This window comes from Schistocerca nitens, chromosome 1 (assembly GCF_023898315.1).
Source record: "Schistocerca nitens isolate TAMUIC-IGC-003100 chromosome 1, iqSchNite1.1, whole genome shotgun sequence".
Taxonomy (NCBI): domain Eukaryota; kingdom Metazoa; phylum Arthropoda; class Insecta; order Orthoptera; family Acrididae; genus Schistocerca; species Schistocerca nitens.
Genome location: NC_064614.1, coordinates 280,707,317 through 280,735,289, shown reverse-complemented (window position 1 = coordinate 280,735,289; position 27,973 = coordinate 280,707,317). Strand labels below are relative to the sequence as shown.

Here is a 27,973-nt window from a genome sequence, read left to right as displayed (position 1 = left end):
AAGACAACTATATGGTTCCAAAAATTTAACCCATTAATTTCTGAGTAGGTCTGTCGCCTAGCAATAATTTTTTCAACTTACGTCCTATCACTGTAAGCGTTATTGAAAGTATTTAACGTGTAGAATTGAACTATGCGCTTTACCAGCATCATAATGTCATCCGAATGTAATTTTTGACATTAGAAACTACTGATTAATTTTATTGACGTAAGTCAATCTAAGAATGTGCGTTTGGGGCACATTATTGCATAGTAGTGAAACATCGACTGTGGGAAAACCGGAACAAAAGAGAATCGAAGCATTTCAGATGTGATGCAACAGCCGAATGTTAAAAATTAGGTGGTCTGATATGGTAAGGAATGAGCAGGTTCTGCGCAGAATCTGAGAGGAAAGGAATATGTGGGAAAACACTGACGAGAAGATGGGACAGGACCATAGCACATCTGTTGAGACATCAGGGAATAACGTATGTTACTAGAGGGGGCTGTAGAGGGTAAAAACTGTAGAGGAAGACATTCAGCAAATAACTGAGAACATAGGTTGCAAGTGCTACTCTGAGATGAAGAGGTTGGCACAGGAGGAGAATTCGTGGCTCGCCGCATCAAACCAGTCAGAAGACTGACAGCTTCAAAAAAATCGATCTTTAAATTGTGAAAGAGTATAAGTATCGCGTTTGTTGGTGCCCGCTCGCAATTTATTGTTAATATACAGGAGTGCGCGAAGCGCTTGAGTAAAATATGGAGTCGCAGGGAGTTGCACGGAGGAAGCGATACTGGAGCAACTGTGGAGTCAGGATGATCCTGCCATGGTCCTAACGTAATAATTACACTGGGAGAAAAAAATCCCAACACCAAGAAGGAGTTGTGTGACATAAACGAAACTTGGTAGGCGTGTTTCTACGTCTGGAAGATGGCGTCTATTCAAATTTCGCTTCAGTCGTATAAGAGGATGCGAATCAGGTTTGCTTTTAACGTACGCTGTAACGATCGTGAACGTTAGTTACCTTTGAGATTGGACTTGGTGAATTGATATTAGTCATGAGTACCTTAACGCGATAACGACGCCATTATCAACACCTTACTGAGATTAAACAATGTCGTGTAATAGAGCTACGAGGAGCTTGATGTTCCTTCTCTGATATTGCGGAAAAACTTGACAGGAGTGTCCCACTGTACGAGTTTGATGGCAGCGGTGGTCACGGGAATGTACGGTCGGAAAAAGACGGTCACTTGGCACTACCGACTGGGAAGACAATCGTATTTGGCGTATGGCTCTGGCGCATCGTACCGCACCTGCAGCAGCAATTTGAGCAGCAGTTGGCACCACAGTTACAAACTGAACTTTACAAATCGGTTACTTCAAGGACATCTCGCAGCTAGACGCCTTGTAACGTGCATTCCACTCAACACAAACCACTGCCATTTGAGATATCAGTGGTGCGAAGCGAAGCGAGTGCTCATTGGTGAGCTGGGCCGAGGTCTGTTGTGTTTTCTGATGAAAGCTGTTTCTGCCTTAGTACCAGTGATGGCCGTGTATTGTTAGCAGGAGGCCAACTTCGGGCCTGCAACGATCTGTCTGCGTGCTGGACACACTGCAGCTACGGTCGGTGGTGCGATTTCGTATGGCAGCAGAAACACCCTCGTGGTTATCCCACGCACTCTGACTGCTGGTGATTCGACCTGTTGTGCTGCCATTCACGAACAACATTCCAGGTCTTTTTCCAACAGGATAATGCTCGGCCACATACCGATGTTGTAACCCAACATGCTCTACAGAGTGTCGACTTGTTGCCTTGGCCTGCTCGATCACCAGATCTGTCCCCACTCGAGCACATATGGAACGTCATCGGACGAGAACTCCAGCGTCATCCATAACCAGCGTTAACCGTCCCTGTATTGACCGACCAAGTTCAACAGGCATGGAACTCCATTCCACAAACTGATATCTGACACCTGTAGTATAATACAATGCTTGCATTCATCATTCTGGCACCCGTCATTAATGTACCAGAATTACGCATTTGCAGTGGCTTATCTCACGTTTACACTAACCTGTGATCTTGCAGTGTTAATCACTTAAATATGCTACCTAGACATATGTATTCCCGAAATTTCATTGCTCTAAAGTAATTAATTTTTTGTGCTGCGTTATTTTCCGTCACTGTATGTGGTCTTCCATGGGACATGTGTATAGAGATGTGTACTACGTGAACATTATTGTGATACGTGCCACAAGACCAGAATTGTTCCACATGGGTTTGAGAAATGTGATAACGAACTCTTTGATGTCTTCGTTAGCGAATTACCCTGACCCACCCTTATTGGACGCTATCGGACGCCAGTTCAGCGTCCATAAACCACTGACCTGTAATTTATGTGTGACCTGTGCGTAAAAGGGTCTAGTACCCCATACCTCCGGAAACCTACCAAGGACTAATCTGTGTTTTCCTCTACAGTTTTTACCCTCTACAGGTCCATCCAGTACTATGAAAGTTATTCACTGATGTCTTAACAAATGCCGTACCATCCTGCCCTTCTTTCTGTCAGTGTGTTCAGTGTATTCCTTTCCTCGTCTATTCTGCGGAGAACCTCCTCGTTCCTTACCTTATCAGTCTACCTAATTTTCAACATTCTCCAGTATCAAAACATCTAAAATGCTTCGATTCTCTTCTGTTCCGGTCTTCTCATATTCCAAGTTTCACTACCATACATTGCTGTGTCCCAAACATACATTTTCAGAAATTTCTTCCTCATAATAAGGTCTATATTTGATACTAGTAGACTTGTCTTGACCAGACGCCCTTTTTGCTTGTGCTAGTCTGCTTTCTACATCCTTCTTGCTTCGTCTGTATTGGGTTATTTTGCTTCCTAGGTAACAGAATTCCCTAACTTCATCTGTGCCGTGATTACCAACCCTGATATTAAGTTTCGCACTGTTAGTTCTCATTACTTTCGTCTTTCTTCTGTTTACTCTCAATCCATACTCTGTTCTTATTTGACAGCTCATTCCATTTAACACATCCTGTAGTTCACTGAAGATAAAAATGTCATCAGTGAATCTTATCATTGATATCCTTTCACCTCAAATTTCAGTTTCACTCCTGAACCTTATTTTTATTTCCGTCATTCCTTCCTCTATGTACAGATTGAATAGTAGTGGCAAAAGACAACATCCCTCGCTTACACTCTTCTTAATCCGAGCACTTCATTCTTGGTCTTCCAATGTTATTGTTCACTCTTGGCTCTTGTGCAAATTGTATATTACCTGTCTTTTCCTCTAGCTTACCACTATTGTTCTTAGAATTTCAAACATCTTGCACCATTTTATACTGTCGAACACTTTCACCAGATCGACTAATCCTGTGGATGTGTCTTAATTTTTCTTTACTCTTGTTTCCATTGTCAACTGCAACGTCAGAAATGACTCTCTGGTGCCTTTGCCTTTCCTAAACTCACATTGATCGTCATCTAATTTTCGTTTCCATTCTTCTGTATACTATTCCCATCAGTAACTTGCATGCATGAGCTGTTAAGTGCATCCATTCCACGCTTAATCACTGCTCTGTTGCGTTTCAAAGTTGAACCAACAAGCTATTAACCATATAGTCGTAATATTTGGGCTCATTAGTGTATCAAGGCAATCGACTTCACAGTGTATCAGTAGATCCACTGGGAAGTTGCTTCATCGTGGTAGTAATACCGTTCCATTCAGTGACAGTAATTTTACAATTTTATGTGGCACCAAACCAAGAAAGCAGTCATGTTAACTAGCTCTGGCCGCAGCAACCTACTAACAACTAATGGTTTCCTGCACTGTATAACAATTTTACAACGATTTCAATTATGTTCCTCGTGAATCTCGAAGAAATATTGCATTGGAGCATAAGCACACTTGTTTCCTGATCTGTGCACTACGTGTGGTGTTGCAAAGTCTTTGCATCAAACGTGTAGGGCTGACAGGTCACACCATGGTGAACAACTTGTGTTAGACAAAATGTTTACTGACGCTTCTCAGAGACGTAAGGCGTCCTTTAGCTTTGGTTATGCCCCCTCTATCGCAGGTCCGTGCCTTGTGTGCTGCCTATATTCCAGTCATCTTCTCCGATTCTCTCCTAAAATATCATTCTCTGCTTAGAGACACTCATTATTAAGGTTTTCATGTTGAAAATGACTCCATCAATTTACTGGGATGGGTAGTATGGAGCAGAAATGGTAGTAGACACAGTTAATTCGGTGAAATCTCGTCGACTCAGAGTTGTCGAATACTAAAAGGATGCCTAGGGTTGCCAGGAAGCGTCACAAAACATTTTGTGTCTACATCTACGTCTACAGTTACATGATTACTGTGCAGTTCACAATAAAGTTCCTGGCAGAAGGTTCATCGAACCACCTTCAGGGTGTTTCTCTGCCGTTCCATTCTCGAACAGCTCGCGGGAAAAAAGAACACTTAAATCTTTTCGTACGAGCTCCAATTTCTCTTACTTTATTATGATGATAATTTCTTCCTACACGTCTTTGAAATTTTGAAGGTACTGTGGTAAAATACAGGGTGCGAGAGGCTATTTACAATTTGTACGGAAACCAGACGGCAGGTATAAGAGTCAAGGGACATGAAAAGGAAGCAATGACTGAGAATGGAGTGGGACAGGGCTCTAGCTTATCCCCGATATTATTCAATCAGTACATTGAGTAAGCAGTAAACGAAATTTAAAAAAAATGATGAAGAAATTAAAGTTCAGGGAGAAGAAACAAAAACTCTTTGAGGTTTGTCGGTGACATTGTAATTCTATTAAAGACAGCAAAGGACTTGGAAGAACAGTTGAACGGATTGGACATTGTCTTGAAAGGATATAAGATTAACATCAACAAAGCAAAACGATTTTAATGGAATCTAGTCGAATTAAATCAGGCAATGATAAAGCAATCAGATTAGGAGACGAAACTCTGAAAGTAGTTGATGACTTTTGCTATTTCAGTAGTAAAATAACTGATGATGGCGGAAGTAGAGAGGATATAAAATGTAGACTAGCAATGGTTGGAAAAGTGTGTCTGAAGAACAGAAATTTGTTAACACTGATTACAGATTTAAATACTGGAAGTCTTTTATGAAAATATTTGTATGTATGGAAGTAAAACGTAGACGACAAACGATTTAGACAAGAGGAGAATAGAGCCTTTGAAATGTGCTGCTGCAAAAGAATGCTGTAGATTGGATGGGTAGATCACGTAACCAATGAGGAAGTACTGAATAGAACTGAGGAGAAAAGAAATCTGTGGCACAATCTGGCTAGAAGAAGGGATTTGTTAATAGGACTCATTCTGCGACACCAAAAGATCACCAACTTAGTAATGGAGGGAAATGTATGGAGTAAAACTGGTAGATGGGGCCCAAGAGATGAATACAGTAAGCGGATTCAGAAGGGCGTAAGTTGCAGTAGTTATTCGGAGATGAAGAAGTTTGCACAGGATAGAGTAGCGTATGAGGTACATCAAAACAATCTTCGGACTGAAGACCACAACAACAACAATAGGAGGGCGAAACAAAATGTTTTCACACTATGAGGGAAAAGATCATAGAAATTTCATAAGAAGATCCTACCGCAAGAAAAAAATGCCTTCGTTTTAATGATTGTCACTCCAACTCGTATAACATATTTGTGGCTCTCTCTCCTTTATTTGGCGGTAATACAAAACGAGCTGCTTCTCTTTGAACCTTTTTGATGTCCTTCATCAATCCTAGCTGATGCAGATCCCAAATTTCAGAGCAGTACTCCAGAGAAGGACGGACAAGCGAAGTGCAGGCAGTCTCTTTACTGAACCTTTTACATGTTCTAAGTGTTCTGCCAATAAATCGCAGTCTTTCGTTTGCTTTCCTCACAACATTATCTATGCGACAGTTTCAATTTAAGATATTTTTAATTGTAGTCTCTAAGTATTTAGTTGAATTTACAGCATTCAGATTGGTGTGATTTATCGTGTAACGGAAATTTAGCGGATTCCTTTCAGTACTCATGTGGATGACCTTACACTTCTCGTTATTTAGTCAATTGCCACTTTTCACACCATACAAATATCTTGTCTAGATCATTTTGCATTCGGTTTCGATCATCTGATGAATTTACAAGACGGTAAATGACAGCATCATGTGCAGACGATCTAAGGGGGCTACTTAGATTGATAGATTTATGTAGATTATTAACAGCAGAAGACCTTTCTTGGGGAACGCTAGATACTACTTCTGTTTTACTCTATGACTTTCCGACAATTACTACGAACTCTGAACTTTCTGGGAGGAAATGACGAATCCAGTCGCACAAATGAGACGATACTCTATAGGCACGCAATTTTATTAGAAGTCGCTTGTGAGCTAGGATGTCAAAAGTCTTCTGGGAATCTAAGAACAGTGAATCAATTTGACATTCCCTGTCGATAGCACTTGAGAATAAAGAGCTAATTGTGTTTCACAAGAACGATATTTTCTGAATCCGTGTTGATTGTCAAAAATCTTTTTCTTCGAGGTAACTCATGACGTTAGAATACAGTATATGTTCCAAAACACTAGAGAAAATCGACGTTAGTGGTATGGATCTGTAATTCGTGGAATTACTCCTGTTTCATTTATTGTTACTGATGTGCAACTTTCCAGTTTTCGATGAGCGAGCGGTTGTACATGCTTGCTAAGTATGGAGCTATTGTATGAACTTAATCTGAAAGGAACCTGACTAGTATACAATTTGGACATGAAGTCTTGCCTTTATTAAATGATTTAAGCTGCTTCACTGCAGTGAGGATATCTACTTCAAAGTTACTCATGTTGGCAGTTGTTGATTGGAATTCTGTAATATTTACTTCGTCTTCTTTGACAAAGGGTATACGAAAACGATTTTCTAACAGAAGTTGTTCCTCAGGAGGTGATCTATCACCCCTAGACGACTGATACAAAGACTTCGAAACGCGCTGTAGATATCACGTCTAGGAAGTGAACATGATACCGCAGATTAACCGACATTGTTATAAAACATATCAGTGGCAAGACTGCAGTACGTTCCTGTCATATTTCAGGAACGATTTGAGACGTTAGTAATCACTGTTCAAGAGGCATGTCTTTTTTGCGCAAACAGAAATAAACTGTGCGGTAGAATCGACATTTGCAGTAATTGGTAGACGGAGTAGGCAGCAGTTTTAGCAGGACAGCTCTTCAAACTGTACGAAATGACACACTGTTTGCCTCCGGACGCTTATGTTTATTCCCCCTGACTATGTACATGAACGTAGTCTCGCCACTGATTCAGTATTCCACTTAACCTTTATCGTGATGAATATACCTGTTATTGTCTTCGTTAATATTAATTTAAAACTGGAGTAATTCGGTTATTTCTCACAGTGACGTAAATTTAAAAATGCTGTTACAGGCAACAGAAGGTTGGATGATTGCACTAACATTGGTGCTGCGAAAGCTTAGCTTCCTACCTCACTTCAGAACTGCTGCTTTTCAAACAAATTCTTTGCCGGACACCACGTACGTCGATACCTCTCGTTATGGAGTGGTTAATAAATGTCATACGCTACCTTACCGTACATCCTACTTGTTTCCATCAACGACATCGATGGTTCTCGCTATAAGCTCTAAGCTAATAGTTCCCTCATCACGATTAAATAATGCGGACATGCAGGTGAAGCACACATTAGTCCGTAATTGCCGATTCAGTTGTCCGTACGAAATAATATATGACGTTAATGGGGAATCCATGCCCCTGCGCCGCACGGTGGAAATGTCAGGTTGCTGTAGAATTATGCCACTCGGCAGCTGAACGCACTACCGCTGACACCGTCATTCATCTCGCCTTTGGACAAGAACGAAATGACAAAAATATATGTCCACTGATGATGATGATGATGATGATGACGATGATGATGATGATGATGTATCACATGAAGGAAATAGACCTAATTCGAAGTATGCGGTGGAAGAGCATCGTTTACTTCCTCCTGACGAAGCATCTAATCCACGTAACTGGACACAGCGAAAGCCACGTGTAATAGGAAGAAATTCAGAACGCTCGTCTCCCTAAATCGGTAAAGTGACGATATTAAGCGTATAAAAAAACATAAAATAGCCCTGGTGATGTCACTATTAAAAGTAACTGTCAAGCGTGCTCAAAAATTCGTAAATAGCAGTAACACTTCTTAGTGGCCTACATATTTTTTTTCTACTTGCTGTTGACCTCGAAACCAATATGTGAGAACTGTCATAGTAAGACAATTACGGAGCAACGAAATACACAAATATCTCTCAACCAACAAGAGAAAGACTGATATAGATACTATTGTATTTCACTGTAATGATACAATTACGAAGGTCAATAATTTCGCGTTGATCTTACATAACGTAGCGATAGCTCGTTTCTCTATATGAAAGAATTACTGCGAAGCACGAGTGTGTTAACGAGAAGAGTCAAAGTACCGGTTTCCGTAGTAAATTTTTGATGAGGCGAGTGAAGTCTTTCGGAAGTTTAAGTTTTTTCACATGAGATCGACGTGAGTGAGTCAACGTAATATCGTCGATGAAAATAGTGCCCTCTATCATATGTAGCGAAACCATTTATGTTACGTAGATCTTTATCTACACTCGGCAAGCCGGCCGCTGTGGCCGAGCGGTTCTAGGCGCTTCAGTCCGGAACCGCGCTGCTGCTACAGTCGCAGGTTCGAATCCTGCCTCTGGCAAGGACGTGTTTGATGTCCTTAGTTTAGTTAGGTATAAGTAGTTCTAAGTCTAGGCGACTGATGACCTCAGATGTTAAGTCCCATAGTGCTTAGAGCCATTTGAACCATTTTTACAGTCGGCGACTAGCTGTAACTTGCTCCGGTCTAATCCCACTCCATCAATGAACAGACTATTGGAAAAAAAGTCTGCTTCTTATTTGCCTAACTTTACTTCCACGATATCTACCGCACAGATACCATACGCAGAAGGTTATTCATAGTATTGCGCTGAATGACAGTTCTTGGCCTTTTGTAAACAATTTTTCGTGATATTTACGGCATCATTTTTTGAGTGGCTGCCAGTTAGGTTTTCCAACATGCACTGTCTGATCCGAATACCTATTAATGGGCCGGCCGCGGTGGTCTCGCGGTTCTAGGCGCTCAGTTCGGAACCGCGCGACTGCTACGGTCGCAGGTTCGAATCCTGCCTCGGGCATGGATGTGTGTGATGTCTTTAGGTTAGTTAGGTTTAAGTAGTTCTAAGTTCTAGGGGACTGATGACCACAGATGTTAAGTCCCATAGTGCTCAGAGCCATTTGAACCATTTTTTGAACCTATTAATGGAAGTTAATATGTGACGTGGCTACTCTTCGCCTTTATGATGGATAAACTCTGTTTGGGACACTTTCCGTGGGGGTGTTTGAATGCCTGTTTAGGAATGGCATCCATTCTTTCTCAAGAGCAGAAACCAGAGAAAATACTGATACTGGACGCTGGGGTCTGCAACGAAATCGACGTTCGAATTCATCCCAAAGGTTCAGGTCAGTACTCTGTGTAGTACAGTCATTTCAGGAATGTTAATGTGAACAAATCATCACCGCACACATGCTGCTTTATGATAGGGTGCATTATCATGCCGATGCAGTCATCGTATCCAAACTCGTCCTTTGCTGTATGCAGCACACAGTGCTGTAGAATCTGTTCATACCCTTCGGCATTTGGCATTTTCTTAGGCGCAGTAAGGGAACTGCACCCTAATGGCGAAAAACTCCCCATACCATAACACCACCCCCGCCGTACTTCACAGTTGGCATTACCTATGATGGCAGGCACGCTTCTCCAGGCATTCGCCAAACACAGACTCTTCCACCTGTTTGCCACAGGATTTAGCGTGACTCATCATTACAAATCACTCGTTTCCAATCGTCCACTGTCCAGTGGCATCGCTCTTTACTCCATTCCAAGGATCGTTTAGCACTGACTACATAAATGTGTGACATATGAGCTGCTCGACTATTGTACTCCGTTATTTTAAACTTTCTACGAAAAGCCACTGTGTTTTCTGGATTGCCGGTAGCACTTTGGAGCTCACAAGTGATTCCTTCCGGTGATTTCTTGCGATTTTTCACAACCACCCTCGACATTGCTCACCGTCCCCGTCCGTAAGTATATGATGTCTGCTTGGTCTTGATTGATCTGTGGTTGTATCTTCGCGTTCCACTTCAACCTACGTTTGACAAAGGCAATTTTAGAATGTATAAACTGTCCTTTATATACATGTTACTCATCTGACGGCATCCAGCGACTAGTCCACGTTCGCAATCACTGTGCTCTCATGCCTAATCCATTCTGCTGTTCCTGATTCTCTGCTGATAACACAATACTCGCCGCTTCGTTCTATATTGGCGGGTCCGCCTCTGGCGACATCTAGTTTTCAATTTCGCATTACATAGGGGTGTTCACATACTTTTGGTCTAATAGTGCAATTACAGCCTTCATTGTATACGCTCGTTGTCCACCGTTAGTGCGACCTAATGTGATTCACATATATTTGAGCAGCATTCAAGAAGATCATGTAAGTGTTTTGTATAAAGTTTCGTTTGCAGACTAACTGCAGTTTCCCGGTATACCACTAATGAATTGTAACCTGATACTTGTTTTACCTAAAACTGAACCCGTATGGTCGTTGCACCTCATATTTCTGTTACTTCTACACGCATTTATTGCATCGCTCTCTCCCATTATGCATCATTAATCCAAAGGATACCAACCTTTTACTCTTCGTGAGGTGTATAATTTTACAGTTCCCTACATTAAGAACAAGTTCCTTTACTTCCGGCTGAGACCTAATTAAATGTTACAGCAATTTTTACCAGATTGAATTACAATTAAAACTGTCTCTCAAGTCGTTAAGGTAATAATTAGTTAGTTACATGTTCTACACCAGGGCTTCCCAACCTTTTCAGCTGGCGGACCCCTTCTTCAGCTGAGAATCCATGGCGGACCCCTAGTTAGTCAAGAGCACAGTAACTTTAAATTTCAGAGCTAAAGCCATGGGAACTGAAAGCTTCTTATTGCAAGTGCCATGTTCGCAATGACCGCCCCCCCCCCCCCCCCTCCCCCCGAAGTATCAATAGCCTTTGGTTTAGAGATGAATGAAAACAACTTGAAGGTCAAAAATCGACTTATGAAATAGGTACTGCACTGACAAAGCAAGTTTAATATTTAATGATGCCTGGGCCCGCATACGTGCCAGCGAGCGCTCTGACTGGTCGACAAAGCTCGATCCGCTCACGCGTACAAGGTTACGGCGCATCTAGCGCCCTGAGCCGGCTCACAAACGACCCCCGTATTGTTGCGATACAGTCTACCAGAGAAGCCGCATTCTCCGACACTAAATTGTGTATGCGTTCTCACTTAGGAACCGCAAAGGCTGCTTGGGAATAGGACCTGAAGTAAAAAAAGTACACATGTTTTTCACACGAAAAAAAGTGATGAATTTGATTTTCACATTTTTATTCAATAATTTTACTCATTATTTTACACGATTTGGTGAAATGTGGCCGCGGACTCCCTAGAAAGAGCCGGCGGACGCCTAAGGGGTCCGCGGACCACACGTTGGGAAGCCCTGTTCTGTACATCACTTTTAGTTGCACTCATGCAGTTACACTTCAAAACTATTTTTTTTTTCCTACTGGTACAGATTTAAAACTGGTTCTGCTACGTGTCACACATTTCACGTTATTGGGCACACGGTAAAAAATTTTTGTTGCTGCATTTTCATGCCTTTTCTGAATCATTGATAGCTTTAATAACAGGCAATAAAGGAAAAATTTTCTTGAAGAATTTCATTAACGAATATGTGTACTGTGACCATCCAGTTAAAATGGATGACTTCTCTTCTCTGAACATGACGACCGCGGGTGCACACCACATGTTATTCTTACTGTTCGCTTTTGTGCAATCAATACTTTCTTTGTAAATGGTGAGTTACCCCAAAAAATTATTTTCTTAAGACATTATTGGACGGAAATATTCCTTTGTTTTCCAAGACTAACAATTACACAAAGAGCAAAATTAGCTGAACTTAATTGTTTGAGAATAACAGTAATATGCTTCTTCCTGTTTCAGTATACATCAGTATATACACCCAAAAATTTGGAGCATTTTAACCTCCTCTTCATGTTCTACAGCAGTTGTTCTTATGATTATTTGTCGTTCAAAACTGTATATAGTGTGTTTTCTCAAAATTTAGGGAGAGTTCATTTTCAGAGAATCACTTAATAATTCTTTGGAAAACATCACTGACACTCTCTTCTGTCGTTTTCTCTCTAAAGAGATTTGCTATAAAACTAGTATCGTCTGCAAAAAGTAACATTTCTGCTTATTGAACTTTAAGTCTAATATGTAAGTAATAGTAGTACATCCAAAAATGAAACCTGTGGGGCTCCCTTTGTGATTTCTCCCCAGTGTAAAATGAACCGGGAAAGAAGAACTTAATGTACACACCATCCACGGTAATACAATAACCCTCTCAGAATAGATGCTATTTCGAACAGTAAGATGGTAAAGTTCTTCTCGAAATGATCCAAACTATGCGACGTCACCTAATGTTCAGATATAGTTACGCGGAAAAGGATCTCAGCACGGAAAACTTCAACACTGTGTTTTTCGGTTACACATTGCATTTGTTTTTGACGGTACGTACTTTTTATGTAAAATCTCTTCTCCAGCTTTTTACCGTCCCTGAAGCGGTAATCCGATAAGTCTGCGGGATAACTATCTATACCTGCCATGACCTCTTTTCAAGCTAGGTGTTGCAGTGCTGAGGCACTATTTTAGCACTGAAGACGATGGAGTTCAAATTCCTGGCTGGCGATCTAGATTTAGTTTCTCCATGGTTTCCCTAAGTAGGTCAAGCCAAATGGCAGGTTGGTTCCTTTGAAAGGGACACAGCTTATTTCCTTCTCTCTCCTTGTCCTACCAGAAAATGTGTTCCGTTTCTAAAGACCTCGTCGTCGACAGAATATTAGACCCTAACCTTCCACTCATCATACTCCACCTTCCGTGGATCCCTTCAACAAGGAGAACCTTTAAGGATGAGCAACAAGTCAGAGTATGAGACAGAAACATACAGGGTGTTTCAAAAATGACCGGTATATTTGAAGCGGCAATAAAAACTAAACGAGCAGCGATAGAAATACACCGTTTGTTGCAATATGCTTGGGACAACATTACATTTTCAGGCAAACTTTCGAAATTACAGTAGTTACAATTTTCAACAACAGATGGCGCTGCGGTCTGGGATACTCTATAGTACGATATTTTCCACATATCCACCATGCGTAGCAATAATATGGCGTAGTCTCTGAATGAAATTACCCGAAACCTTAGACAACGTGTCTGGCGGAATGGCTTCACATGCAGATGAGATGTACTGCTTCAGCTGTTCAATTGTTTCTGGGTTCTGGCGATACACCTGGTCTTTCAAGTGTCCCCACAGACAGAAGTCACAGGGGTTCATGTCTGGCGAATAGGGAGGCCAATCCACGCCGCCTCCTGTATGTTTCGGATAGCCCAAAGCAATCACACGATCATCGAAATATTTATTCAGGAAATTAAAGACGTCGGCCGTGCGATGTGGCCGGGCACCATCTTGCATAAACCACGAGGTGTTCGCAGTGTCGTCTAAGGCAGTTTGTACCTCCACAAATTCACGAAGAATGTCCAGATAGCGTGATGCAGTAATCGTTTCGGATCTGAAAAATGGGCCAATGATTCCGTTGGACGAAATGGCGGCCCAGACCAGTACTTTTTGAGGCTGCAGGGACGATGGGACTGCAACATGGGGCTTTTCGGTTCCCCATATGCGCCAGTTCTCTTTATTGACGAAGCCGTCCAGGTAAAAATAAGCTTCGTCAGTAAACCAAATGCTGCCCACATGCATATCGCCGTCATCAATCCTGTGCACTATATCGTTAGCGAATGTCTCTCGTGCAGCAATGGTAGCGGCGCTGAGGGGTTGCCGCGTTTGAATTTTGTATGGATAGAGGTGTAAACTCTGGCGCATGAGACGATACGTGGACGTTGGCGTCATTTGGACCGCAGCTGCAACACGGCGAACGGAAACCCGAGGCCGCTGTTGGATCACCTGCTGCACTAGCAGCACGTTGCCCTCGGTGGTTGCCGTACGCGGTCGCCCTACCTTTCCAGCACGTTCATCCGTCACGTTCCCATCCGTTGAAATTTTTCAAACAGATACTTTATTGTATCGCTTTTCGGTCCTTTGGTTACATTAAACCTCCGTTGAAAACTTCGTCTTGTTGCAACAACACTGTGTTCTAGGCGGTGGAATTCCAACACCAGAAAAATCCTCTGTTCCAAGGAATAAACCATGTTGTCTACAGCACACTTGCACGTTGTGAACAGCACACGCTTACAGCAGAAAGACGACGTACAGAATGGCGCACCCACAGACTGCGTTGTCTTCTATATCTTTCACATCACTTGCAGCGCCATCAGTTGTTGAAAATTGTAACTACTGTAATTTCGAAAGTTTGTCCGCCTGAAAATGTACTGTTGTCCCAAGCATATTGCAACAAACGGTGTATTTCTATCGCTGCTCGTTTAGTTTTTATTGCCGTTTCAAATATACCGGTCATTTTTGAAACACCCTGTAATAGCAGTTTAATTTGTGCACTGTATTAACAAGAAACTAGCACTACTCGGATTAATGCTATTTAAATTTATGGCTAAAATTAATAGATCAAATTAATAAGGAAGCTGTTCTTTGAAAAAATTGCTACCACCTCAGTTTTGCAACATATTTGCTGTTTCCCTGCTGTTGGTAGCTCAATATTTACGTGAGTACAATGTTATTTTTTAAAGAAATTATTTTTTACATTTTTAGACAATTCGTTGAAATATTAGCTAATGATATATGTTTTTAATTTTCTTTTTAATTGGTAATTCTCCCCAATTTCTTGCAATGTGTTACTTATTGAATATCTTACCAGCAGCGTACGTAACTTTATTCTGAACCCTGGACAAGGAAGCAGAGTCTAAATAAACTTTGGATTCTGGCAGTTTGACTGTGTACATCACAGTTCAGTCAAAACTTATTTTTATTATCAACAATAAAAAATATTGCAGTGTAAACGTATTGAGAAGCGAATGTAAAATACCAAAATCCCTAAAAGGCCTTGTACAGGATGTTCGGTTATCTGCTTCATCCAGTATCCTTATTGCTCACTTCTGCTGAACAAAGGCTTTGTTTACTTTAGGTGCACATACCGTGCCCATACTCCCTCCGCATCCCCGGTAACGTGGTGCCCGCCTCTTCGCGCCTCCTGCTTGGCCCTTCCTTATTCTACCCGCGCGCTGCTGTGCACGCCTCGCATTCCATTCGGCCATCGTGCCTCTGGTGGCCGCCGTCAGTGGCGCCTTGCCTTCCATCGGCCACCGACGCCTCCCTGCCCGTCCTTCATCAGACGTTTTTCGGCGTCCACAGTGCGCCCTTCGCCCGGGGCGCCTTCTCCTCCCTCTGGGCAAGGTCTTCCTCCCCCCTTTTTTTTGTTTCCGCCGCATCATACTTTCCTGTCGGTGACCACTGCCGCATATGCTTCTCCTCCACCGCGTCTCCGGCCGCCATCGTTGGTAAAGCCCAGCCTCCCATCGGGCTCAGAAGTCCAGCCGGCACTGTAATGCCTTTGGCGGCTGCTGTTGGTGGAGCCTCGTCTCCTATCATCTGCCGACGCCTGGCATAGTGATGCCTGGGCTACCGATACTGGTTGAGACCTGTCTTCCGTCGGCCTCCGACGCCGACACCGACTCATCAGCTTAATCATGCCACCAGCATCGCCTCTGGACTCCCATGTCTTCTTCTTGCAGAGCAGGCCGAAGTGGCCGTGCGGTTCTAGGCGCTGCAGTCTGGAACCGCGAGACCGCTACGGTCGGAGGTTCGAATCCTGCCTCGGGCACGGACGTGTGTGATGTCTTTAGGTTAGGTTTAACTAGTTCTAAGTTCTAGGGGACTAATGACCTCAGAAGTTGAGTCCCATAGTGCTCAGAGCCAGCCAGCCAGCCAGTCAGCCTTCTTGCAGATGCAGTTGTTCCCTCGTCTATGCGAGAGTCGACCACTGGTGAAACCTCATCTCCCAGACATCACAGTCCGGCGACTGGAGTCTGCACCCTGCGACACTCTGCGCCAATCTCTTCTAGTTTTTCCGTCTGATTTTTCCGCTGATTGGTCCACCGTCGCCCACAGGACCTCACTGAATGGTTCCAGATCCTCACCAGGACTGCATCCTTCGGTTACGTGCTGACATTTCCATGGAAGTGGTAGCGCCGTCGAGGATTGCTCTCCGCCACCAGCTAGCCCACATCAGGCCGCGCCTCTGTCGTGCCACTTCTCCTGCATTCTTTTTCTTTCCACTCTTCGTCAACTTCTTTTCGCACCTCCGGATGCCGCAATTGGACGTGCCTTGTCTGCCATCAGCCGCATGCCCCGCGATCACCTCACCGGCCCCTCTGTATCGTCGCGTCTTGGGCAGCTGCCGTTCGTCAAGGCTCTGCCTCCATTCGGCCGCCGACACCCTCCGAAGTCCCACCGGACCTTCAGCACCGCCTACACAGTGTTCTGCTTCATCGGATTGTCTCCGTCGTCTCGTCGCGCTCCGCCCTCACCACGAGGGAAAGGATGCAGTTTCGGGGGCTAACTTCAAACTTCAAAAAAGAGAAGGGGGATGGTACCTGGTTTTTCGCCTGCAACGCAGCTGCAGCACTACACCCAAGGCCAGCGAGTCGCGCGCTTGGGTACTGCAGTCGTCTGTTGCCAGAGATCTACATGCGCCGAAGCATCCAATATAGTGCCACACTTGACCACATGCTTTATAAAATCGTTTGAAATATTTCAAGAGGTTCGCCAGAACTTTACCATAATGTCGGGCTTCGACGTTAGGCCTATTACTGTTTCCTTAGTTTCTGTAGCATTGTCATAATAATTGTATTGTATTGTATGTTAACCGGGGACCTAGAAACGACGGAGAGACTCCGTCCCTGCCGCACCCGCAGTGGTCCACAACCCCACGATGACTACCGCAGTCCACTTCACCCCTCCGCCGCCCCACACCGAACCCAGAGTGTTTGCGGTTCGGCCCCCCGTGGACCCACCCAGGGAACGTCTGACACCAGTGTAACCCCTATGTTTGCGTGGTAGAGTAATGGTGGTGTACGCGTACCTGGAGAACTTGTTTGCGCAGCAGTCGCCGACATAGTGTAACTGAGGCGGAATAAGGGGAACCAGCCCGCATTCGCCGAGGCAGATGGAAAACCGCCTAAAAGCCATCCACAGACTGGCCGGTTCACCGGACCTCGACACAAATCCGCTGGGCGGATTCGTGCCGGGGACCAGGCGCTCCTTCCCGCCTGGAAAGCTGTCCGTTAGACCGAACGGCCAACTGGGGTCATAATAATAATAATAATAATAATAATAATAACAATAACAATAATAGTATTTATTATCATTATTATTACTATAATTTTAAAATTAATTTAATCCTATAATGCCCCTTGTTACGTATGTATAACATCAGGAATTTATCGCATTATTTCGACAGTAAATTGATATTTACCGAGAATGCCTGATTTACAGTTATGTAACGACGTTATGAGTGCATTTGAATTCGCTACGATGGAAATTGAGTCTGCCAACTTCTTTGTGTTCTAACAATACTAACAACAGCACCGGCGACCCCACTAAGAAACCGTTACATGGCGGTCAGGCCTTTGAGTTTCAACAATAGGCCTAGCATGCTTCTTCTTTCATTGTGGCGAATGCAGTAAGTTGTCAGCTGTGTAACAAAATAGTTTCCGATCACATTAAAACGGATAACTGGTTGGAAAGTGGAAGTTTAAATGAGGAACAGGGTTTAACACAATCGCACGTTAGGGATGTGTCAACTGGATTCATCTTCAAGTGATAGTCAATTCGACAAAAGTGAACCGTATGTAAAGAAAAGGAAGTAGGCTAATGATAATTACATTAGTTTTGATTTTCGTCTATAGGTAATAAGGTCTGTCAAAAACCATAGCGTGTTGTTTGTGGCGACATTCTTTCTCAGCTTAAACTCCATTTAGAAACTAACACTCCAACCACATAAACAAATCTGCTGATTTTTCAAAAAATGTTCAAATGTGTGTGAAATCTTATGGGACTTAACTGCTAAGGTCATCAGTGCCTAAGCTTACACACTACTTAACCTAAATTATCCTTAAGGAGTAACACACACACCCATTCCCGAGGAAGGACTCGAACCTCCTCCGGGACCAGCCGCACAGTCCATGACTGCAGCGCCTTAGACCGCTCGGTGCTGATTTTTTTTTAAACGAAAAATAAACGAGCAGAAAAATCATTTAACTAATTTTATACCCGATGCAAACACTAACAATGAGCATGCTCTTGATGCGTCTTATCGCGTTAGCATCAGAATTGCTAAAACTGCGAAGCCCCATTCAGTAGCTGAAGATTTAGTGTGGCAACGTATAAATGAAGTTGTGCAGCGCACGCCTGGAGAATCTTCCACAAAAAAAGTCAGTATGGTACCACTCTCAGACACTATGATAAACTGCCGGATTAAAGACGTCAAATTATGTCAAAAATTAAATTTTGGAGTGAGTTTGTGCTAATCCTGGAAGCATGCACTAATGTGAATGGCGTCACGTTGTGTTCAACGATGAATCGCTGTTCTACACTACCCTCTAAGACTGTCGTCAGTGTATGCGTTGGGTGTGGGGCGTGTATGGCGGAGACTTGGGGAGAGGTCCCGTTCTTCCAATGTTTCGTAGAAGCACAGCGATGTTACTCACGGCGCTTGTAGTGTGGGGAGTCGTCGATTATGACTTCAGGTCACACCCGGGTCACAGCTGGTAGTCAGAGAGGGAGTTCTGACGGCACATCGTTACGCGGCGGACATCATGCGTCCTCATATCCCTTCGTGGACAGAATCGTGGTGTCATTTTTTAACAGAACAATGCTCGTCCACGCATGGCACGTGTCTTGGTGGACTGTTTGCGTGATATTGAAATACTCCCGAGGCCAGAAAGATCGCTAGATCTGTGCCAGATAGAACATGAATGGCACAGCTCGGACGTGAACTGCGTCCCAATACCGACGTCCAGGATATCAAGGACCAGTTCTAACAGTTGTGGTTCACCGTTCCTCAGGAGTGTATATAACTGCTTTATGACATCCTTCCCAGCCGAATTAGTGCACGCGTCCTGGATAGAGAGAGTGCAACATCTTACAGGTAAGTGGGTTCACACTGCTGGGGTCTTTGTAACTTTGATCGATTTTGTGGTCACTAAAATAATATCACATAACACCCGAACCCCTGAATATTCGTTTCCTCCTCCCCTTCTGGATGTTTCATTTTTTTCAGGCAGTAGGAAAATAAGGGATTACGGAGCTGAGTTTTTCTCTATCGTTCTCGGCATAGGCTGCAACACAGTGTAGGACGTTAAACCCTACCTAATTGATGTAGGAACATAGCACCGAACGTGCGCATCGAATTAAAAATTGTAGTCCAAAACACAGAGCAGCTGCTTTTGTGTTTTCGGCATTATTCTCATCCAACTAGACGAATGTTTTGCAGGCTTCACATCTACATTTCGAAAAAGTAATAGCCGTTTGACTTGCGAGATTCGTAGACAGTCGAACTTAGTGGCTTCCTGCGTGCCACAGGCTACATGAAACTCTCTTTCTACTGTGAAATGGACGGAAGAAATAAAAAAAGCAACGAGGGAGCTACATTCTGATCTAAAGCAAACAAGAAATAAGAAAAAGAAAAATTTAAGGAAGTGTGCTACTATGCTCGCAGATATGTGCGATGTTGTAGACGGAAGAGACACATGATGCATATTACTGTATAATTATTAAGGTTTCTTAAAAATCAACGGTAACAATGAAGTCTGCTGAAATCTAGTACGCAGGTTCAATTTTATGGATAAGCACATGAGAAGCACAGCACATTTTAGGAGGACCTGCATATAGTAGTTTTAAAATTATAAAAGAAGAATTAAATATTTAGCGCTGAAGAAATTTTAAAAATGTAACTGACCAGTTAAGATGTGGCGAGCTTGGGAGGAAATAAGCCTGTTTAAGTCTGTTTACATTTCCTGTTAGAAGGAGGACACGTATGTGCGGCACAGACCAAAGCAAGCTGGGTTGGTCAATATTGTCATAGGGGGATCAATGGAAGAGAAAATCTTGCAACTATTTGAGTACGATAGAACAACATCTGCCATTTGTTTCACTTATTATAATTAGTCAAATATTTATTATTTTCGTTTACACATTGACAATCTGTCTTACCAGGAATATTTAAATGTATATTTACTAACGTGTATATCTGTTAGAAACATTTACATTTATACTTAATAAGGGGCATAAGATAATTCCTACATCAGGCATCATCAACATCAAAACAGTTCATACGGCTTACTTACATAGACTGCATTACTGCAATGAGCTTTCCTGAACATTCATGTTATGTAATATAGTTACTAATATACTGACCAATTTCTTCCGTTGGGAAACCATCAATAACGTAGGAGTTGGCGACCAATAAATCCTATAGGCTTCCCTTAAAGTGACTTTATTACCAGTCAAACGACTATGGTCGCTGCCAAGTTCTTAGAAACGTGTGAATATCACTTTTATAGACCGAAATGAGTCACTAAATCCTTATGAACATACATTTTCTTGACTTCACACAACAAATAATTCGTATTACATGCTTCTGAACCCAAATACATGGTTTTATGATTACCCCAAAATGTTATACCATAGCCGAGCGGTCTGGGGCGCTTCAGTCATGGACTGTGCGGCTGGTCCCGGCGTAGGTTCGAGTCCTCCCTCGGGCATGGATGTGTGTGTTTATCCTTAGGACAATTTAGGTTAAGTAGTGTGTAAGCTTAGGGACTGATAACCTTAGCAGTTAAGTCCCGTAAGATTTCACACACATTTGAACATTTATTTTGTTATACCATACTGCATTACGGAATGAAGGTAATCAAATAATGCCAGCTTTCTTCCTTTTAAACCATCTGTGTCTGAAGGAAATTTATTTGAACGTTTCAGTAGTTCTGTTGCATGCTTCACCGAACTGGTATTTATTATCTGTATTAACTCCAACACTGCAGTCTTCTACCCGTACGATCTCATATTTCATATGTATGTTGGGTGGAAACGTCCTGCAGGTTCTGAACTGCATGTAGTGAAGTTCTTGATAGTGTAATGACAGTCAATTGACTGTAAATTCATTATTAACCTCCATGAAAATTCCATAAACAGCTCTTTCTAAAAAGGCATGTGACTTGCTGTTTATCTCAATGATTTTATAATCAGTATACAAAACGAACTTATCTGATTTCATTCAACCTATTTCCCTCCAAACATGTGTACCTAACAGCCAAACGCGAGTCTCAATCGTCCTCAGTGAAACGATATGGGGAACAGCTGTAAAACACCAACCACAGGATCTGGAATTCGTATCAGACGAAAATAGGCACTGGAAATCGACGGTATCTCCAGCGGATCACATCAATCTAAATTCTGACAGCTGCGTAGCGTGTCAGCTCTCCGCAGAGGTGGCGTGCATTGGAAAAGCACACGTGCCTTCTGTCGCTGCCTGTTCTCTGTGACCCTAACAACTTGAGTCTTCGGCTTTTATTACATTTGCATCCAGTCCAAACAGAGGCTAGCTAACCCGCTCCACACCGGAAATTAGCATTTAGAGGTCCCTCTTTCTCCCACTCGTATTTTTTTTTCCAACATCAACTGCAAGTGGCTGCTCGCTCGAAAGAGAAGTGTAACTTTCCGTTTCTGGCTCAGAAACACGCAGGCCTAATGGAGAAGCGGTTTTTCCGTCGCTGCCGTCGGATTTCGAGAAATATTTGCGAAATCATGTTGAAAAAAGACAGCTTATGTCTCGGTAAGCTGGTACAAAAAGAATAAGTGACAATACCAAAATATTTGCATACGTTGTTTCGTTGCTTGCATCTTACTTACTTGCACTAAATTTGCACTGAATAATCTTTTGTGTTTCGAAACATGCATACAACTTACATCGGTCGGAGGAAGGGTAGAGAGTGATTTTCGTCGACAATGTGATCAGCTGCGTCGTACCACTAGAAACAGAAGCTATTTTTTTGCGTTTTAGTTACTTAAAACAAATTTATATCATCCATTTCAACAGACCGTTCCAATGATGAAGTCTTCTCGGGTTTTCAGCCGAGTCAAGGCGTCGTTCTGCGGACTCCTTGTCTCAGCTGAAAACCCGAGAAGACTTCATCATCGAGGTTCGCCGAGAAAGTCTAAATTTGCATACAGACCATTCCAAGTTTCACTATACTCTCTTTCAAAACAGGAACGTGGTCGTTTCTATCGCTTAGCGACATGAAAGGCATCACATCCGTCGAAGACCAAACATAAAAATTTCGTCTAATTATTGTGATTAGATAACGAAACTAGTTATTAGACCAATGACGAGAAATTTACAGTTCACCGATTTCAGTGGAGTTGTGTTGAATTTCTTGCAGATAACGTGACTACACCGTGCCTTGTACAGTGATCAACAAGGACATATTACTAAATTAAAGTCCCCCGCCGCATTTTTTTCTGTCTGTATGCGAAGTCTAATCTCGGGAACTACTGTAGAATTCTGAAAAGGTTTCCGCTAATAGACAGTCTGATTGACGGGGAAGGTTTGTGTGTATAATTTGTAATTATAGTCATGATGAGTGTGTAACACATATATTGTTATCTATTCCATATTTAATTGTCATTTGGAGTGACATCTCGTGGCAGTGACGGGAAATGAGAGCTATTCAACTGTAGAAGAGGCGGTATCTGGCAGGAAAAGCAGTAAAATGCCATCACAACTCAGCGAGCAGAGAAGCTTGACCAGAATTTAAACGTATATACACATTTTATAATTTAATGTCCCTCGCTGCTTTTTCTGCCTGTATGGGAAGGCTAATCTCAGACACTACCGTAGGAACTTTGGGGATTTTTGGTACAGTTTTTACTAGTAGGTAGAAAAAAGTTTGTATATATAATTTATAAATATTTCATGAAAATTGGCTGAATGAGGTGAATTAAAGTTTTTTTCTGTTTATACATGAAGGCTAATCTCAGGAACTATAGGGATTTTGATACGCTTTTCACTAACTGCTTTCGAAGCATTGCCAGTCAAATGATTACTACGCTTTAGAAATCCTCGTCTGGCCATCACGATCATCAGATTTGATACTTTACGTGGCTCACATTTCAGAGGCCTCCGAAAATTTCTTATAAATGCTGAAGATGAAAACGAAATCCAATTATAACAACGTGTCAGTAATGCAACAGCTATACACATAACACTATAAACTTTGACTTCTCGATGTATATATGGAAACGTTGTCTGCCAAAGTACAGATAATTTGGAGACGAAAATTCTTCTTCCTTCTTTTTTGCCAACGATTAGTCAGAAACTAATTATTAAACGTCAGCCAAACAAAAACAATGAAATAATTAACGTCAAAGATTTTTCTTTATAGCCACAGACTTCGAAAACTGCCTATGGCAGCCAGTGCGAAGTCAAGGTGGTTCTGAGGAAAACATCAATTAGGGGGTTGAAACCTTTATCGAGGAAATCGAAAAAACAGCTCCAGAGGTTTTATTTGTATTAACAACGATCTCGAATGCAGTTTCCATAAATAACTAATTCTACTGAAACAGATATAATTGATGCCGACTGTTTGTCGTTGCGTGTGTTGACAAACATAACTATGGGATTTACCATTTGGCCCTCAAAGTCGTGAGTAACTTCAGTTTTACGTCTATCAGTACTTCCCCTGATTAGGTCCACTGCAGATAATTGTTTAATTACAGTGAAATACACCTATCTATTATCAGATTCTGACACTTGCCTTTCACGGTCTATTAGAAAAGTGATATTCCAGACTGAAGCGGTCCAGGTCCTCGCCTTTCGTGGACAATAACGAGATACATTTTGCATTAGGTTTACAGGTCTGCCTGGAAAGTTCAGCAGTTAAGAACGTTCCCGCAAATGGCAAGGCTTGGATTCTGTGAAAGGTGCGAAAGTCGGTTTGTCTATCAGCAAGTTTCTTTATAAAGCAATTTGTTAGTAGAGACAATGATTCATTGTTGTTTAGATTACTTCTTAAGATTTACAGTTTCATAGGTTGGACAAATATTCACTTGAGGCGACAGCATCTCAGCACCTCCACACATTTGACATATATGTGCATGTACATGCAAGAATAGTGTTGAATACGGAGTATGACATAGTTGCTAAATAAACTTGCAGTAAAGTTTCTTTTTCTCCAAACATCAAATTTCCTTTATCAATGACAGACGAAAAGCCTCGTGGAACACGTACATCCGAACGTGTGGAGTCCGTTTTGATCATATTCCTTCCATTGGAATGGGAATGTGCTCGGGTAAAACAGAAACTGCACTCCATACTTAATATTCTTGTCTTCAGTGTGATGTGAAGGACGCCTGCCGAGATATCGACTGTTGTCGATGATTATCGTAAGCTATTCGGACAGTCTTTACATCGGGAAAAGCTCATAGCTTACAAGAATATTATTTGTTTAGCCAACTAATATTTGTCCAATAGAATCTGTTATAAAAAAAATTAATATTTCTGTACACTTCACAATCAAATAAAGCATCTTAAAAGACGTCTATGTCGTCCTCGACTGTTAAGATTATTTATTTTTAAAATCCACGTTTGTAATTTCAGCCTTTGTCATTTTCAATTGGAACACAGCGAAACTTTTGATCCTTTTCCGTATGCTAAGACATGAAATTTATGTTCTGCTCCACTCGAAAATGGCTCAAGACCAAGATAGAAACTTTAAAAATAACTAATTTTAACAGAGGAGGGTGACGATGGCGCCTCTTAGCAAATTTTATAGAAATATGCATTATCCAAAAATTTCAAGATTTAATAAACAGGAACAGGATGTCAGGAATACCCACAAAAGAGTAAATTTAAGTTAACTTCCCCTTCATTAGTTCAAGATAGACGCTTCACCGTCATCCCAAAACATATAACTCTGATGCTCTTTAAATGATGACAAGCCCTTTCTAAGTCTTCAGAATCCAGTGACAAATGAAAATTTCTACGAAGCGTTCCATGAACGTTCTCCTCCTGGACAAATGTCATGTCGAGAATGAAGGCTTTCTCAGCAAAATTTTGTACATGCAATTTGAGTTGTTAACTTAGTAAGTAAAGATAAACCATGAGAAACATGCGAATGAAATTTGTTGAAACGCGATCCAACACGACGCTGTTACTCGACCGACACCGCTAGGAGATTTCATCAGCGTTCATTTTAATTCTCGATAGTCAAAGCAAAAAGAAGTGTCCGAAAACAAACAAGAAGTTGGGAAAAAATATAATTCTCAAAGAAAAATATTACAATTATTCTAAGAGACCAATCACATGCGTATTTTACTTAATAATGATGTTCATTTGTTAAAGAATTGTTGATATATCAACTCAGATACTCCACTAAAAGATTTAGTTTGTATTTGAAGGAGTCATTATGCTGCGTCCAATTTCACAGAAACAAAAAAGTATAAAAAAAGTTGCTAAGATGCTTCGCACTATAAACAAATGTTACCTGTCAACAAAATGATAAAATTATAGAAACTGAGCACAATTTCATAAGGAGATTATGTCTAAAGATGATTGCAGTCTGAAACTGATGAAACACGGGCAACTATTGTAAACGTACTTATTCAGTACTCATTGCACATACATAGGATTGATACCCGCTGAAAGAATCTGTTACTCACTGATTCAGTGCATTTGTGACAATTGTCAAGCAAATCACTAGTTCACCGATTACAATCAAGTCGCGTTTCGTGTGTTGTGAACTTCGTAATGTAATTATCAGAATATTAAACCGCAGCCACGAGTTAACAAAATAACACCAACATATTTTATCGTTCTGTAAACATTAGAAACAGACTTTCTACAAAAGTACGCATCTGGCATGCTTTAACAGCCATACAAGCTGTTGATTTCTGACTGATAACGTGCAAGTGTAACACACATATCCCAGACATCGTAAACGCAACGCATGATGCACATGAAAGTGAACGGTTTTGAACTTTTGCCAGTGGAATATAAATAATAGATATTCAGAGAATAAGTATAAACAAATTTTTAATCAAAATTTGTCAAAATAATAACATTGTGGTAGAATGTGGACATCTGCACAGGTGAATATTTAACAATCATGTTCGGGAGCCGAGAGCTCTTATAAAGTCAGAATGCAGTCAAGTTCCGCCAGGGACAGATGATTTGTCGAAATCTGTCGTAATTGGGAGCAACTGCTCTGAAAGATAATTAAGCACCTTCATTCTCATTCATCAGATGGGGCTAGAGAAAAAGATGTCGATAATGAAGTAGTGCTAGAACAAGCATCTTCAAATCCCTTAGTAAAATGCTTTCGTATCAGTAGCATAATGTAATTATGGGCAAATTAGCACGTCGACGAGTAATGTTATTTAGTACTGTGATTAACTGTTTGGCAACAGAAACACCACAATAAGCTACAGTTGTATATGAATTAACTTCCGCGACCGTAGTCGATTTCGGCAGAAGTCGTCTCGATGTCTGACCGTGAACAAAGGCACCTACAACAACGGCTGTGACATTGCAACATTTAACACCACAATGTTGTCACAAGCCCACTTGTGGCGCGGCAGAGCGTGCAGAGGGAATTCTGCTTACCGGCGGCTGCGCCGGCGGCATTGGCGGCGGCCGGGGGCGGCGTGTCGGGGGCGGCGGCGGAGGCGAGCAGCAGCAGGCAGAGCGGCGGCCCCAGCGGCGCGGAGGCGCGCATCGCGACTGCCGGCCCGACGCCGCCGCCACGGCCACGCGCCCACGGCGCAGCCGGCGCCGCCAGCAGCGCATGAGCGCCGCGACGCCGCTGCCCACGCCGACGCCGGCCTCCGGGCTCAGCGTCTGTCTCGGCTCATGTGTAGCTAACATGCTGCGGGGTATTTCCCCATCGTCTAAAAATACTGTGGGTGGAAGCTGCGGGCAATATCAACGACAATCCGGAGATCGCACCGACTCGTTCTACATACAGTACACTACTGGCCATTAAAATTGCTACACCACGAAGATGACGTGCTATAGACGCGAAATTTAACCGACAGGAAGAAGATGCTGTGATATACAAATGATTAGCTTTTCAGAACATTCACACGAGGTTGGCGCAAGGGCGACACCTACAACGTGCTGACATGAGCAAAGTTTCCAACTGATTTCTCATACACAAACAGCAGTTGACCGGCATTGCCTTGTGAAACGTTGTTGTGAGGCCTCGTGAAAGGAGGAGAAATGCGTACCATCACGTTTCCGACTACAATAAAGGTCGGATTGAGGCCTATCGCGATTGCGGTTTGTCGTATTGTGACATTGCTGCTCACGTTGGTCAAGATCCAATGACTGTTAGCAGAATATGGAATCGGTGGGTTTAGGAGGGTAATACGGAATGCCGTGCTGGATCCCAACGGCCTCGTATCACTAGCAGTCGAGATGACAGGCATCTTATCCGCATGGCTGTAACGGATCGTGCAGCCACGTCTCGATCCCTGAGTCAACAGATGGGGACATTTGCAAGACAACAACCATCTGCACGAACAGTTCGACGACGTTTGCAGCAGCGTGGACTATCAGTTCGGAGACTATGGCTAAGGTTACCTTTGACGCTGCATCACAGACAGAAGCGCCTGCGATGGTGTACTCAACGACGAACCTGGGTGCACGAATGGCAAAACGTCATTTTTTCGGATGAATCCAGGTTCTGTTTACAGCATCATGATGGTCGCATCCGTGTTTGGCGACATCGTGGTAAACGCACATTGGAAGCGCGTGTTCGTCAACGCCATACTGGCG

The 27,973-nt window shown here is 42.5% G+C and overlaps 1 protein-coding gene across 1 annotated transcript in view; it reads right to left on the bottom strand.

The window, feature by feature from the left end:
• The window catches only part of LOC126235475 (lachesin-like), a 1,351,138-nt gene extending 1,324,241 nt beyond the window's left edge, over positions 1-26,897 (bottom strand). Inside the window, exon 1 of the mRNA XM_049944199.1 lies at positions 26,801-26,897. The gene's annotated coding sequence lies outside the window, so the exon portion shown is untranslated. The remainder of the gene's footprint in view (positions 1-26,800) is intronic.
• Positions 26,898-27,973: the final 1,076 nt, after the last annotated feature.